Here is a 14,205-nt window from a genome sequence, read left to right on the forward strand (position 1 = left end):
TCAAGTGCCTGAGACCAGGAACTCCCAGCTCAAACACCACCACCTCCCTTTCTTGCTCAGGCCCTCAGTTATTATAGTTAGGGAGGGGAGGGCTTTATTTTCTATCCAACTATCTTGCTACCTTTTGGCACACTTGTGTCCTGTCCCTTCATATTTATAGATTTTGATACTCTTAGTGTAAGAATCTCCCCCAGTATCATCCTGGCCAATGGGCGAGTCTCCCCAGCACTAGGACTGACTGTCTATGTAACATTACTCTCTAGTATCTTTCAATTAAACCTTTTAGGACATGCTTAAGCATTTTTTGTAGGTGAGGTATGGTGGTAACAAATTCTCGGAACTTTAATTTATGGGGAAGTCTTAATATTTCCCTCACTTTTGTAGCACAGTTTTACTGTTGAGAGGATTTTTGGTTGAACTTTTTTTTTATATGTCTCTATTATTCAATATCCACTGGTCCCCGAGTTCCTGATGAGATATCTGCTGACTATTTAGACTCCTTTTCTTGGATTTTGGCTTTGACATCTCAGTGGTATCAGTGGGCTCAACCCGGAGAGTGATGGTCTTGCCCATCAGGGTACTCCCCAATACCCGCCTCTCTGCACCTGCCGCTCAGCTGCCCCATGAAGGAAAAGAGGACTATGGAACTGGAAACTGCAGACCGGTCCCAAGAGGGCCTGCGGAAGATGTCCACGCAGTTTCTCTGACTATTTTAGAGTCTTTTGTCTAGTTTGGGTCCCCTCGGGCCTTTTGCAGGAATAGTTTTTGTTGGTTTATGTTTTCCGTTGAATGGGCCATACTTTCCTATTACTTTGTGTGCCTTATGAGTTCTGGTGGAACTGGACATTGGAATCGAATAATGAGGTAACTCTAAATATCAAATTCTCACCGTTTCCTAGGGTTTATTGTGTTATGTTATTGTTTTGCTTTTTGATTGTTGAAGCGTGTCTCTGTGCTGAGGATAAGCCTGACATGTAAACTGAGCCTTCTGCTGGGCATGCGCATTCCCTCTACTTGTCCCCATATATGCAGTTGGTATTTAAATTCACAGTGTTTATTGTCAGTCTCCTGAAAGGGGAAAAGTGAGAAATGAAGGAAGGAGCGATGATCTCTGGATTTGTGAAGCCCCTGGATGGATGGGTCTTGCAACTTTGGGGAAGGTGTGACAACAATGGCTGGCAGCCCCTGTCTGCCTCTCTGTGATCACAAACAGCAGTAGATTATGCGAGCACAGATGCCCATGGACATGGTCTTTTTTGCTCACCCTGGGTCCCTCAGGCTGCCTATAAGCTGCCAAAGGACCCGTGCACAGCTGCCTGCTGTGGGAGTGGGAGGGTAACTGCCACTGTGCGAACAGCTGAAATGGACCAATGTCCCTGCATTTCACCTTCCCAAGACGTTCCTGGAAGTGCAAGCCTTCAACAGACCTCAGAGTTCAAAACAGTGACATCAGGCAGATTCTAGCAGTGAAACTGTTGTCTATTGGAGAAAACAGATTTTTGGTGCTTCCTACCCAGTCATCATTGCAGAATTCCCTCCTAATACATTGTAATATAGAATCAATGAATGAGCCTTGGGAGAAAGTCAGCTGGAAGCATGTACAGGCAGTTTTACTGACTATATTTTAATTTGATCAAGTGAGAATATCCAGTCAACAGTTATAGGGAGAACTTGCTAGGCACCTACTGGAATACCTGAGGTTAGGACATAAACCAGTCATTTTCAACAGTTGTGCCACAAGAATTTTAAATATATGCAAAACCTGATTATTTATTTGGGAAACTGACCTCTTTTCTCTTAGATTATCAAATAAAAAAATGACAATAGCCAACACAGCAATAGCTCTCCAGTGTGAATAAATCAAAATTATACCTATTTTTGCCAGATGGACAAAAATATATATTTTGTGGGCCTCAGAATTTAAGTAATTATTTTATGTGTGCCATGAGATGAAACAGGTTGAAAATATCTGACATGGATTATTCTCAAAGAAGTTTTAGCCTCATTGAATAGCGCAATATATGCATAGTGTCCAATAAAATAATAAGTGTGAATACCACAGAAATAGAGTTATTTAGGGTCATTATTAGGAGAGTTTAGAAGGAGGAGAGAGTTCTGTGAATTTCAATCATCAGATTTCATGGAGGAGGGGGCTCCCTGAGCTATACCTAGGAAGATACTCTAATCTGAAGAGTATTCATAACATCAAAAACTTGCCTAGCACTCACTGTGTTCCAGATGCCAATTCACCTGCTACTCAAAACCACCCCACAAGGTATATACCTTTCCACTGATGGGGAATTTAAGAAAGGGAACCAGCCCCAACCAGTTTGACTCAGAGGTTAGGGTGCCAGACTGTGGACTGAAGGGTCCTAGGTTTGATTCTGATCAAGGGCACATACCTGGGTTGGGGACTTGATCTCCAGCCCAGGTCAAGAGGCAACCCAATGGATGTCTCCCTCACATCCATGTTTCTCTCCCCCTGCCTTCAACTGTCCCTAAAAATTAATTGAAAAGATATCATCGGGTACGAATTAACAATAAATTAAAAGTTATTTAAAAAATAAAGAGAAACATTAAGCAACTTGTCCAAGCTCAATAAGCAAGTTAGTCTTAGAGCTGGGACGCGAATGCAGTCAGGTCAGCTCTTGGGCCAGATCTCTCTGCTCAGCCGTTGCCCTGACAGAGCAGAATGGCATGAGCAAGGACATAGATGTGACAGTGTGATGTGCCTGCCAGAGGTAGCAATCACCATAAAAGAGAACCTGCTAGCAGTTCTCAACCTGTGGGCGACCCACAGGTTGAGAACCGCTGCTGTAGAGCCTAAGACCATTGGAAAACACAGATACTCACATTACGATTAATTAACTGTAGCAAAATTACAGTTATGAAGTAGCAACGAAAATAATTTTATGGTTGGGGGTCACCACAACATGAGGAACTGTATTAAAGGATCACGGCATTAGAAAGGTTGAGAACCACTGCTCTAGGCCAACATGTGTTCATATGAAGACTCTCTCCATTTCATTAAATTGCAGATTCAGTTAACACATTCAATACCTGTCACTTCAGAAACTTCTCCCTGAAGCTAGTGTAGTACTGAAAAACAACCATATAAAAGCTTCCTCATTATTATGTGTTCTTGTTTACTGATAAAGAAACAATAGTCATTTCTTTTCTCGTTTAGTTATTATTTAGTTGGAACAAAAATTCTAAAATGTGAACTCTCTGGAAATGATGTGGCATGGCATGGTGATCCACCAGCTTGTGAAAGTAAGTACATTCTCTCTAGAATTTACAGCAGCCGTTCTCAAACTTTTAGGCCTGGGGACCCCTGTATGCTGTACAATTAACCAAGACCCCACAGAGCTTTTCTGCAGGTGGGTTAGTGCTACTGATATTCCTTATATTGGAATTAATACAGAGTTTTTAAATAATTATTTACTAATTCACTTTTAAGAACAATAAGTTCAATACATGTTAATAAATGTGACATATTTTTTGTAAGTCAAAAAATTTCCAAAAGAGTGAGAAGAGTGTCATTGCTTTACATTTTTTCTAATCTCTTCAGTATCTGGCTTAAAGGAAGACCTCCAGATTCATTCTGCGGCATTATCAGACAGTCTGAAGCCATTGGAAAATTTCACTGTACACTCTAAGGATGACAGTGAGAAAAGACAAAATGGTGGTGTACCTGTGAACCACTGATTCAGGAATGGATGTAGCATTTCTCAACTAGCATTGTGTTTTCCTAAATTGTATTTTCTTATTAAATTGTCAGCATCTCTTATGATTAGAAAAACCTATGATGGCTTTAGAGATACAAACAAATATTTCATACAGGTATCTTCTGTGGGTATTTAAGAAAACGTGTTTTGTTCTAAAATTTCATTTCTCTGTTAATGGTTTGAATTGGGATAATACTTTTTTTCATAGAAACTTAGTTTCAAATGGATATTGGATTTGTAACTAGATTGTAGAAATCATATGATAATGGATGTATTGAAGGTAGTTCATAGGACATTGCTAATGCTGTCTTAATCTTTTACTTTTTATTTTGCCTTTTCTTTCCTCTTTTTAAAGAGGTTTTGTGTAAACCACCTCAACAAATACCCAATGGAGAATTCACCAATAGCCACAAGGATACATTTGACTATAATGAAGTAGTCACTTACAGGTGTAAGCCTTTGAATGGAACAGATGAATATTCACTGGTTGGAGAGAGCAGGCTTGTTTGTTCTGGGCCTAACCGATGGAGTAGTGACCCTCCTGAGTGTAAAGGTAATAACATTTCCATTGCTTTCCCTCATTTGTAAACAGTGTGAAAACTTTTACCAACGTTTAAATACTTTGCCAACACGAAAAAAAAAAAAAAAAAACCCCGCCATATGTGCTTGTTCCCCCCATTAAATTTGTTTCTAATCTAATTTTATGTGCCAAGTAGAATAAAATATAATTCTATTTGTAGAGTTTCCCACTTTTCACCCCACATGTTCTTGGCATTTCTGTTTATTCATTGTTAATGACTATATATATGCATCAGTTACCTTTTTTTTTTTTGTCTTGAAAGCATCAAAACACATACTGGCTTTAAGAATGTTGTATCTAATATTACAGGCAGATGACAGTTCTGGCTGGAGGAAGTGGTAGAGTAAATTGTAAAAGACAAACCTTTTCACTAGTAAGATTGATAAAGTCTAGGCAAAGCAAACAGGCACATCTTGTTCAATTGTACTTTGTTTTATTGCGCTTCACACACATTGCATTTCTCCTTTGCAAATTGAAGTCAATAAAATAACTAGCAAAACAACTGTAACTTCCTTTACTTCAATACTCATTTAGTGCTGTAGCCTGAATCAAATCCGAAATATCTCACAGCTTTACCTCTACTTCAAAAGCAATGCTTAAGGCATTCAAGCAGGCCCAGAAGCAGGAGACACTGACTCTTGAACAAAAGGAACCACTGAGAAACAGCAAAATATGTCCTCCTTTCAAGCTCATATGTAATAATCTTTGGTACCATGTTCTGTGCAATATGTTTAGAAAAGGTTTTTTAATTTCAAAAATTGATATTATTTACAGCACTGTATCTTTATTATGGAATGAATGTAGAAATTAAAACAAAGATACCTGTAAAATCCCCAAATATTTAAAAATTATGAAGACACTTCTAACTAACCATGAACAAAAGAAGGAATCACAAAGGAAATTAGAATATGTTTTGAATTGAATAAAAATGAAAATATAATACATCAAAATAACAAAATTTGTGGAATACAGCAAAAGCATTGCTTAGAGGGATATTCATAGCATGAAATGCATATATTAAACAAGAAAATAGTTTCACATCAAGAATCCAAGCTTTAACTTTAAGGAACTAAAAAGGAAGAGGAAGTTGAATACAGACCAAGAAAGCAGAAAGAAATAATAAAGATAGAAATCAATAAAACTGAAAAAAATAGAAAGAGAGAATCATTGAAACCAACACCTGGTTCTTGGAGATCAATATAGTGTGTATAAATCTATAGCCAGTGTGACAAAAAACGTAGAAGACACAAATTAACAATATCAAGAATGGAAAAGAGAACATCACTAAATATCCTGCAGATATTTAAAGGCCAGTAAGGGAACAGCATGCACAACTTTATGCCAAGAAATTTGACACTTGAACCTTCTTACAAAGAGAACTGAAGGCGCCATATCATCACTAGGAATTGTACCAACAGTTAAGGATTAACAATAGCAGCTCTACACAAACTCTTCAAGAAAATACACAGGAGGGAATACTTCTCACCTCATCCCATGAGGACGGCATTACCCTGATACCAAAACCACACAAAACATGGCAGGAAAATGAAAAACAATATCCACTGTGAACATAGAACCAAAACTGTCAGCGATGGTCAAGGTCATCTCTGCCCTGAGATAGCCTCTGGCCCAGGGGTGGGCAAACTTTTTGACTCAAGGGCCACAATGGGTTCTTAAACTGGACCGGAGGGCTGGAACAAAAGCATGGATGGAGTGTTTGTGTGAACTAATATAAATTCAAAGTAAAGGAGCGGAGGGGAGAGCAAGAGAACCGATAGAACAGCCGGATTCGGCCCGCGGGCCGTAGTTTGCCCAAGGCTGCTCTGGCCAGAGACAGCACCCTGCGCCCCCAGTTCTTGTCTTGCTTGAAGGAATGAATTCAGAAAAGACACAACAAATAGCAGCAAAAGCAGGTGAGAATTCATTTGCAGAAATAGGAGGACACTCAGAACCTGAGCGGGCAACTCAGCAGGCTGACACCAAAACGAGTGCCCTAATATTGGGAGTTCAGAGGATTTATACCCCTAGGCTGGAATGCCCCTCGCGAGGAGCAAGTCACCCCCTCCCTCAAGACTCAAGAAAATATATCTTCAAACTATAAGGCTCCTTCACCCAGGTGTATGCCACCAGTTAGACTACATCCTGGAGGGGCTCTAAATTTTCTCTCCTCACAGAAGGGCCTGATGCCTCCAGTGTCTATTTTTGGTTTGTCTCCCATGTATCCCCTCCAACCCCAACGGCCTTTCCCAGCTCATAACTTTCTAGTTGCCTACTCTAACAAAACTATTAAACAAATATTAACATTTATAATATTAATATTTATAATATCAATCCTGTCATATTATAAAAATAAGGATATCTATATATATATAGAAACCAAGCAACCGGAATGCCTGAACGACCGAAATGACCGGTCGCTATGATGCGCACTGCGACGGGCCAACCGGACCTATCAGGGGCAGCCCCTCCCCCTGGCCGGCCCCAGACAGATCCGAGGCAGGGCCGGCCAGCCAAGCTCCTGTGGCCCCTCCCCCGAGCCGGCGTGGCCCCCAATTGCCCCCCCCCACCCTGATCAGGGGTGGGGCCGGATGGCCAACCTCCCGCAGCCCCTCAACCCCCCTGGCCCGGCCCAATGGCCCCTATCAGGGCAGGCCAGCTGGACTCTACCAGTGCACGAATTCATGCACCAGGCCTCTACTTATATCATAATCAAGTAGGATTTGTTTCATGAAGGCAAGGTTATTTCAAATTAAAAAAATTAATCTGTGTAACTTACCATATGAAGAGACTATAAAGAAGAAAAAACACATGATTATCTTAATAGATGCAAAGAAAATGCATTTGACAGAAAACTTCTTAGTAAACTAGGAGCAGAAGGAACCTCACTCTCTCAACCTGATAAAAGGTATCTACAAGAATCACACAGCTAGCATTACACTTAATGATAAAGCATTATTTTCCATTGAGGTAGCAATGAAAGAGGGATGTGTACCCCTCCCACTCTATTCATCATCATATTGAAGGTCCTATTCAGTACAATAAGGCAAAATATAGAAATAGGCATACATATTGGAAAGGAAGTAATAAAGTAGACTTTGTTCAATTATGACATTATTGCCTGTGTGGAATATATGAAAGACTGAAGCCTTACCAAGGTTGCAAGACACAAACTCAATGTATAGAAATCAATGATATGATAAACAATCAGAAATTTAAAATTTCAAAGTACTATTTACAATGGTACTACAATATAAAATGTGGGGTTTGATCTCTGAGGTCCAGTCCAAAATATTTGGAAACACTGCCCTAATTCCACTGCCTAAACTGTCAGTCGGACATCCCCCAAGGGCTCCTGGTCTGCCAGAGGGCACAGGCCAGGCTGAGGGACAACCTCCCCCACCCCAGTGCACGAATTTTCATGCACCAGGTCTTTAGTAATCTATAATGATAGTCTGTTCTAGGTTGGAAAAAGTTATTAGATGTCTCTATGTCTGTTTACCTGGAATTAAAATGCACAAGCAAATTATTTTAAAAAATAATTAACATTCTGCCTTCCATTCCTTGCCTCTTTGTTCCCAGGGGAAATTACTAATTTACACTAGTTTTTCTTCCCCCTGTTAAAACACTTTCCATTAATTCTGGAATTTCTTTATTTTTTAGTGGTTAAATGTGAATATCCAGTACTGGAGAATGGGAAATTAGTGTCTGGATTTGGAAAAAAATTTCTGTACAAAGCAAAGGTTACTTTCAAATGCCTGAATGGATTTTACCTTGAAGGCAATAGCACTACTGTCTGTGGAGCTGACAGTACTTGGGGCCCTAAGATCCCAAAATGTATTAAAGGTACAAAGGGTGTCTTTTTTTTTTTTTTTTTTTTTTTTTTACATTTTATTTCTTTGACATAAATATCAACGATGTGGAATGATTTAAAAGAAACAGCTTTGTAATTAACTCTGTCTCATATTCATTTCCATTACGGAAGTGTGACATAAAATTTATGTTTTCATAGGGTCTTAACACATTATGGACATCACATATGTCTAAATTTCTGGGTTTTGGCATTTCTTATGTGTAAAAATGTATAGCAATCATTTCCAGAGCTAATTGAAGAATGGGAATTTTTCCTTAAAAACTCAAGATCTAAAGGCATAATTCATATAAGTGAAAAAAAAGTAGCAATTTACCAAGTGGTTGATCCCATCTTCATTTTTTTTTTTCATTGTCAACACCTCTCAGTACAACAACCTACAATTTCTAGTGTCTTAGGTTTAGTAACTCTCTATTTATTTTTAAAATATATTTTTATTGATTTCAGAGGGGAAGGGAGATTGAGACAGGAACAGAAGCATCAATGATGAGAGAGAATCATTGATCAGCTGCCTCCTGCATGCCCCCTACTGGGGATGCAGCCCACACCAGTGCATGTTTCCTGACAGGGAATCAAATCTTGACCTTCTGGTTCACAGGTTGACTCTTCACCACTAAGCCACACTGGCTGGGTTCAATTTTCTTCTAAGATCTTATATGGTTGGATATAGATAGCTTTTTATAACTTTAACTTATATAAGTAGTATACAAATATAAGTTTGTAAAATTTCAAATATTACAAAAAGTATACAGAACAAAAGATTAGTCTCTTTATGTTTTTCTACTTTGTTTCCAAAGTTATTCACTTAGTGGTTTAGTTGTCTTTTTATCTGTTTCTTTAAAGTAATATCCTTATGTGCATTGATATACTACATATTTTAGTGTGTTTTTGTTGTTGTTAACCAGAATTGGACTCATGCTATGCATATTTTTTTAGAACTCTCACATTTTACATTTACTGTCTCATTTGGGGTTGTATTTAGATTTATTCCAGTCCTTTCAATTATAACGTTAATATGTACCATATTTATTTAACTACTAGAGACCCGGTGCACGAATTCGTGCACCAGTGGGGTCCCTCAGCCTGGCCTGTGGGATCGGGCTGAAACCAGCTCTCTGACATCTCCTGAGGGGTCCTGGATTTGAAGAGGGGCCGGGGAGGGATTCAGGAGGTTGGCCAGCTGGGGAGGGGCCACAGGAGGGCTCCTGGGCATGTCTGGCCCATCTTGCTCAGTCCTGATCGGCCGGACCCCAGCAGCAAGCTCACTTACTGGTCGGAGTGTCTTTCCACTGGTGGTCAGTGCATGTCATAGCAACTGGTCAACTGGTCAACCAATCAACTGTCTGCCCCCTGGTGGTCAGTGCACATCATAGCAAGCAGTTGAGTGGCCTTAGCATATCATTAGCATATTACGCTTTGATTGGTTGAATGGCTGACCAGCCAACCAGCCACTTAGCATATTAGGCTTTTATTATATAGGGTTTTCCTATCAGCGGCCATTTATATGTGCAGAAGTTTTACTTTGATAAGTAATCAGGTGTATTAATGTTTTCCTCCAATGGCTATGTGTGTTGTGTCTTTATTATAAAAGCTGTAGGTCTTCACCATGCTGAAATTATATAAAAATTCCAGCCGTATGTTCTCACTGCATTCTTTGCATCTAAATCACTGTTACATCTGAAATTGGTACATAGATTTATTGTCTTCTCTCCAACTATTTGAAGTGCCAGTTTTTATCATACAGTAAACTCATAGGTGTTCTGGTTGTCTCTCTGTTTCCTTGAACTCTGTCCATGCCTGTCCCAACAACAAATCATTTTTCACTGTAGTACAATGATATGTTTTAACTAGTGGCCCGGTGCACGAAATTTGTGCACATTAAAAGGGGATTAATTAGAGGAAATAATTTAATATTGCTATTTGCCCTTTCTCTATAATAGAAGTGTCAGAGATGAAAGAAAATCAGTAAAATGTATATGAAAACCTTCCTCCTATCAGAGTCTGGGGCACACCAAGGGACCCAGAGTCAAGTCCCCGCCCACCCACATGTGCCTCAAAATCACATGAGACCCAGACCCGGCCGGCCCCCACCCCCATTGGGCTAGATCCAGTCCTGGCCAGTCCCACCTTGTCAAGCCCTGCTGGGCCAGGGGATGTAACCTCAGGTCCCCTGGCCCAGCGCCAGGACAGGAGACATGGCCTGAGGTCCCCCAGCCCAGAACGGGGTGGAGAGTGTACCTTGAGGTCCCCTGTCAAGCCCCACTGGGTGGGGGCCATGGCCTGAGGTCCCCCATCAAGCCCCACCAGGTGGGGGGGGGCGCAGCCTCAGGTCCCCAGTCAAGGCCCACCGGCAGGGGGGGTGCAGCCTCAGGTCCCCTGTCAAGCCCCGCTGGGCAGGGGGTGCCATCTGAGTTCTCCTGACCCAGCACTGGGCGTGCACCTTGAGGTCCCCCGTCAAGCCCTGCTGGGTGGGGAGCATGGCCTGAGGTCCCCTGTCAAGCCCCGCCAGGTAGGGGGGCACAGCCTTAGGTCCCCTGGCCCGGTGCTGGGGCAGGGGGTGTGGCCTGAGGTTCCCCGGCCTGGTGCCCGGGGTGGGGGGCACGGCCTAAAGGCCCCTGTCAAGCCCCACCTGGTGGGGGTTGCGGCCTGAGGTCCCCCGGCCTGGCACTGGGGCGGGGGAGCAGCCTGAGGTCCCCTAGCCCAGCACCAGGACGGGAAGTGCACCTTGAGGTCCCCCATCAAGCCCTGCTGGGCAGGGGTTGTGGCCTGAGGTCCCCTGGCCTGGTGCCGGGGCAGGGGGCGAGGCCTGAGGTCCCCTGTCAAGCCCCACTGGGTGGTGGGTGTGGTCTGAGGTCCCCTGTCAAGCCCAACCAGTCAGGGGGGCGCAACCTCAGGTCCCCTGGCCCGATGCTGGGGCGGGGGGGCGTGGCCTGAGGTCCCCCGTCAAGCCCTGCCGGGTGGGGGGCATGGCTTCAGGTCCCCTGGCCTGGTGCCCGGGTAGGGGGTGTGGCCTAAGGTCCCCCAGCCTGAAGCCAGGGCAGGGGGCTTGACCTGAGGTCCCCTGTCAAGCCCTATGGGGGCGGGGGAGGGCGTAGCCTCAGGTCCCTGCAGATTGCTCGTTAAGGCTCCTTATGGGAACTTGGCTTCAGCTGTGGGTGCAGCCATCTTTGTGACAGAGTGATGGTCAATTAGCATATTCCCTCTTTATTAGATAGGATATCTGGCAGAACACTTCCTTTTCAGAAATGTTCAAGCCACTTTCTATGCTAATTTTTTGTAGATCAACTTTTATTTGACTTTTACCCTTCTAACCATTTTAAATGTACATTTCATTGGCATAAAGTACATTCACATTATTGTGCAACCATCACTTCTACATATTCAAAACTTTTTCATCTCAAACTAAAGCATTGGAGCCATTAAACAACAACTCTCAGTATCCTTCTCACTCCAACCTCGGCAATTATTATTAAGTTTTATATGAATTTGACTACTTTAGGCACCTTGTAGAGGTGGAATCACTTCTGGATTATTTCACTTCGTAAAAGGTGTTCTGACTTATTTCACTTAGTATAACAGTTTCAAGTTTCATCTATTTTTGAAGCATGTATCAGAACTTTATTCCATTTTATGGATGAGTAATGTCCCATTGTTTGTATAAACCACATTTTGTAAAACCCATTCACCTGATGATAGACAAATGATAGTTTTTTCAGATTTTGGCTATTCTGAATATGCTTCCCTGAAAATTGACATTTGAGTAACTGTTTGAGGCCTGCTTTCAATTTTGGGGGTATACACCCAGGAGTGGAGCTGCTGGGCTATGTGTTTGCTTTTTGAGGAGCAGCCATACTGTCTTCCACGGCAGCTGCGCCATTTCCCCTCCTACCAGTGACCCTAGAAGATTCCACTTTCTCCACCGCTTTACCAATGGTTGTGTGTTTTTTATATACTAGGCTTCCCAATGTATATGAAGTGATATCTCATTGTGGCTTCATTTTCTAATAACTAGTGATCATATTATCATGTGCTTATCGGTGTTTTGTATATCTCATCTGGGGAAATGTCTCTGCAACTCCTTAGCAAATTTTGATTTGGGTGTTTTTTTTTCTATCACTAAATTTTAGGAGTTCATTATGTGTTTTGGATATTAATCCCTTATCAGGTGTATTATTTGCAGATGTTTTCTCCTATTCTATGGGTTGCCTTTTCACTCTATTTATAATGACAATTGATAAAAGTTTTTAATTTTGCTGAAGTCCATCCAATAGATCTATTTTTTTTGTTGTTGTTGCCTTTGCTTTTGGTGACAAACCCAAAAAATCATAGTCAGATCCAACATCATGAAGCTTGTCCTCTGTGTTTTTTTCTATGAGTTTTATAGTTTTATCTCTTTGATCCACTTTGAGTTCATTTTTGTATATGATGTAAGATAAGGATCCAACTTCGTTCTTTTGTATGTAGATATTCAGTTTTCAAAGAACCATTTGGTGAAGAGATTTCCCTTCCCCCATTAAGTGTTCTTAGCACCCTTTCATGCAATCATTTGACCATATATGCAAATGTGAGCTCCGTATTCTATTGCATTGGTCTGTCTGTATTGATGCTGTAGCACTGTGTTTTGATTATTGTAGCTTTTGAGTTAGTTTTCAGATCAGAAAATGGGAGTTCTCTCAACTTTGTCCTTCCATTTCAAGCTTATCCTGGCTCTTCCTAGTACCTTGAGGTTCCATATGAATTATATGTTGGATTTTTCTATTTCCGCAAAAAGCATATTCAAGATGGTGATGGGGATTGCATGTAATCTGTAGGTTGCTTTGTGTAGTATCAACATCTTAACCATATTGTGTCTTCCAATGCCTGAACACAGGATGTCATTTCATTTGTTTATATCATCTTTTTCTTTCAGCAGTGTTTTGTAGTTTCTAGTGTAGGACTTTTTCACCTCTTTGGTTAAGTTTCTTTTTAAGTATTTTATTTTTTATTCTCAACCAAGGATATGCTTATTGATTTGAAAGAGATGGGAAGGGATAAACACAGAGGGAGGGAGAGAGGAAGAAAGAGAGGGAGAGGGAATGGGAGAAGGAGAGGGAGAGGGAAAGGGAGAGGAAGAAGGGGAGGGAGGGAGAGAGAGAGAGAGAGAGAGAGAGAGAGAGAGAGAGAGAGAGAGAGAGATAGGTAATTGGCAACCTCCTGTAGGATAAAACCTGGGACCTACATTATGTGCCCTGACCAGGAATGAGCCCTGTCCTTTGGTGTGTGACACTACACTCCAACTGAGCCACCACCGGTCAGGGCAGTATTTTACTCTTTTTGATGCTATTGTAAATAGAATTGTTTTCTTCCTTTCCTTTTTGGTTTGCTCATTGTTAGTGCATACAAATGCAACTGATGTTTACTTGTTGATTTCATAGCCTGCAACTTTGCCAAATTTATTTATCAGCTCCAACAGGTGAGAGTGTGCATGTTTGTGTGTAATCTCTAGTTCTCTACTTAAATAAACATGTCAGGTGATTTTATTTCTTCCTTCCTAATTTGGATGCTTTCTTTTCTTGCCGAATTGCTCTGATTACAAATTTTGATATTATGTTAAATAGAAACATCACACACGGTCATCCTGTCTTGTTCCTGATCTTAAGGAGAAAACTTGCAGTCTTTCACCATTGAGTATGATGTTACCTTTGAGTATTTCATAAATCGGCCTCATTATGTTGAAATTTCTCAGCGTTACAGAATAACCTTTAAATCATTTATTAAGCTCTCCTGTGTCTTTTAAATGTAAGTAGAATCACATTGAATCCATAGGCTAACATTGACTACACACTACTGATAAATTTGCAATCTGACCCACAAAATATTGTCACAGGAAATGCTACTGGAGAGGAAGAAGAATGCTGATGACTATAAATTTATAATTTTTAAAAAATATATTTTTATTGATTTCAGAGAGGAATGGAGAGGGAGAGAGAGATAGAAACATCAATGATGAGAGAGACTCATTGATTGGCTGCCTCTTACATGCCCCCTAC

Source organism: Plecotus auritus, assembly GCF_963455305.1.
Source record: "Plecotus auritus genome assembly, chromosome: 12".
Classification (NCBI taxonomy): Eukaryota; Metazoa; Chordata; class Mammalia; order Chiroptera; family Vespertilionidae; genus Plecotus; species Plecotus auritus.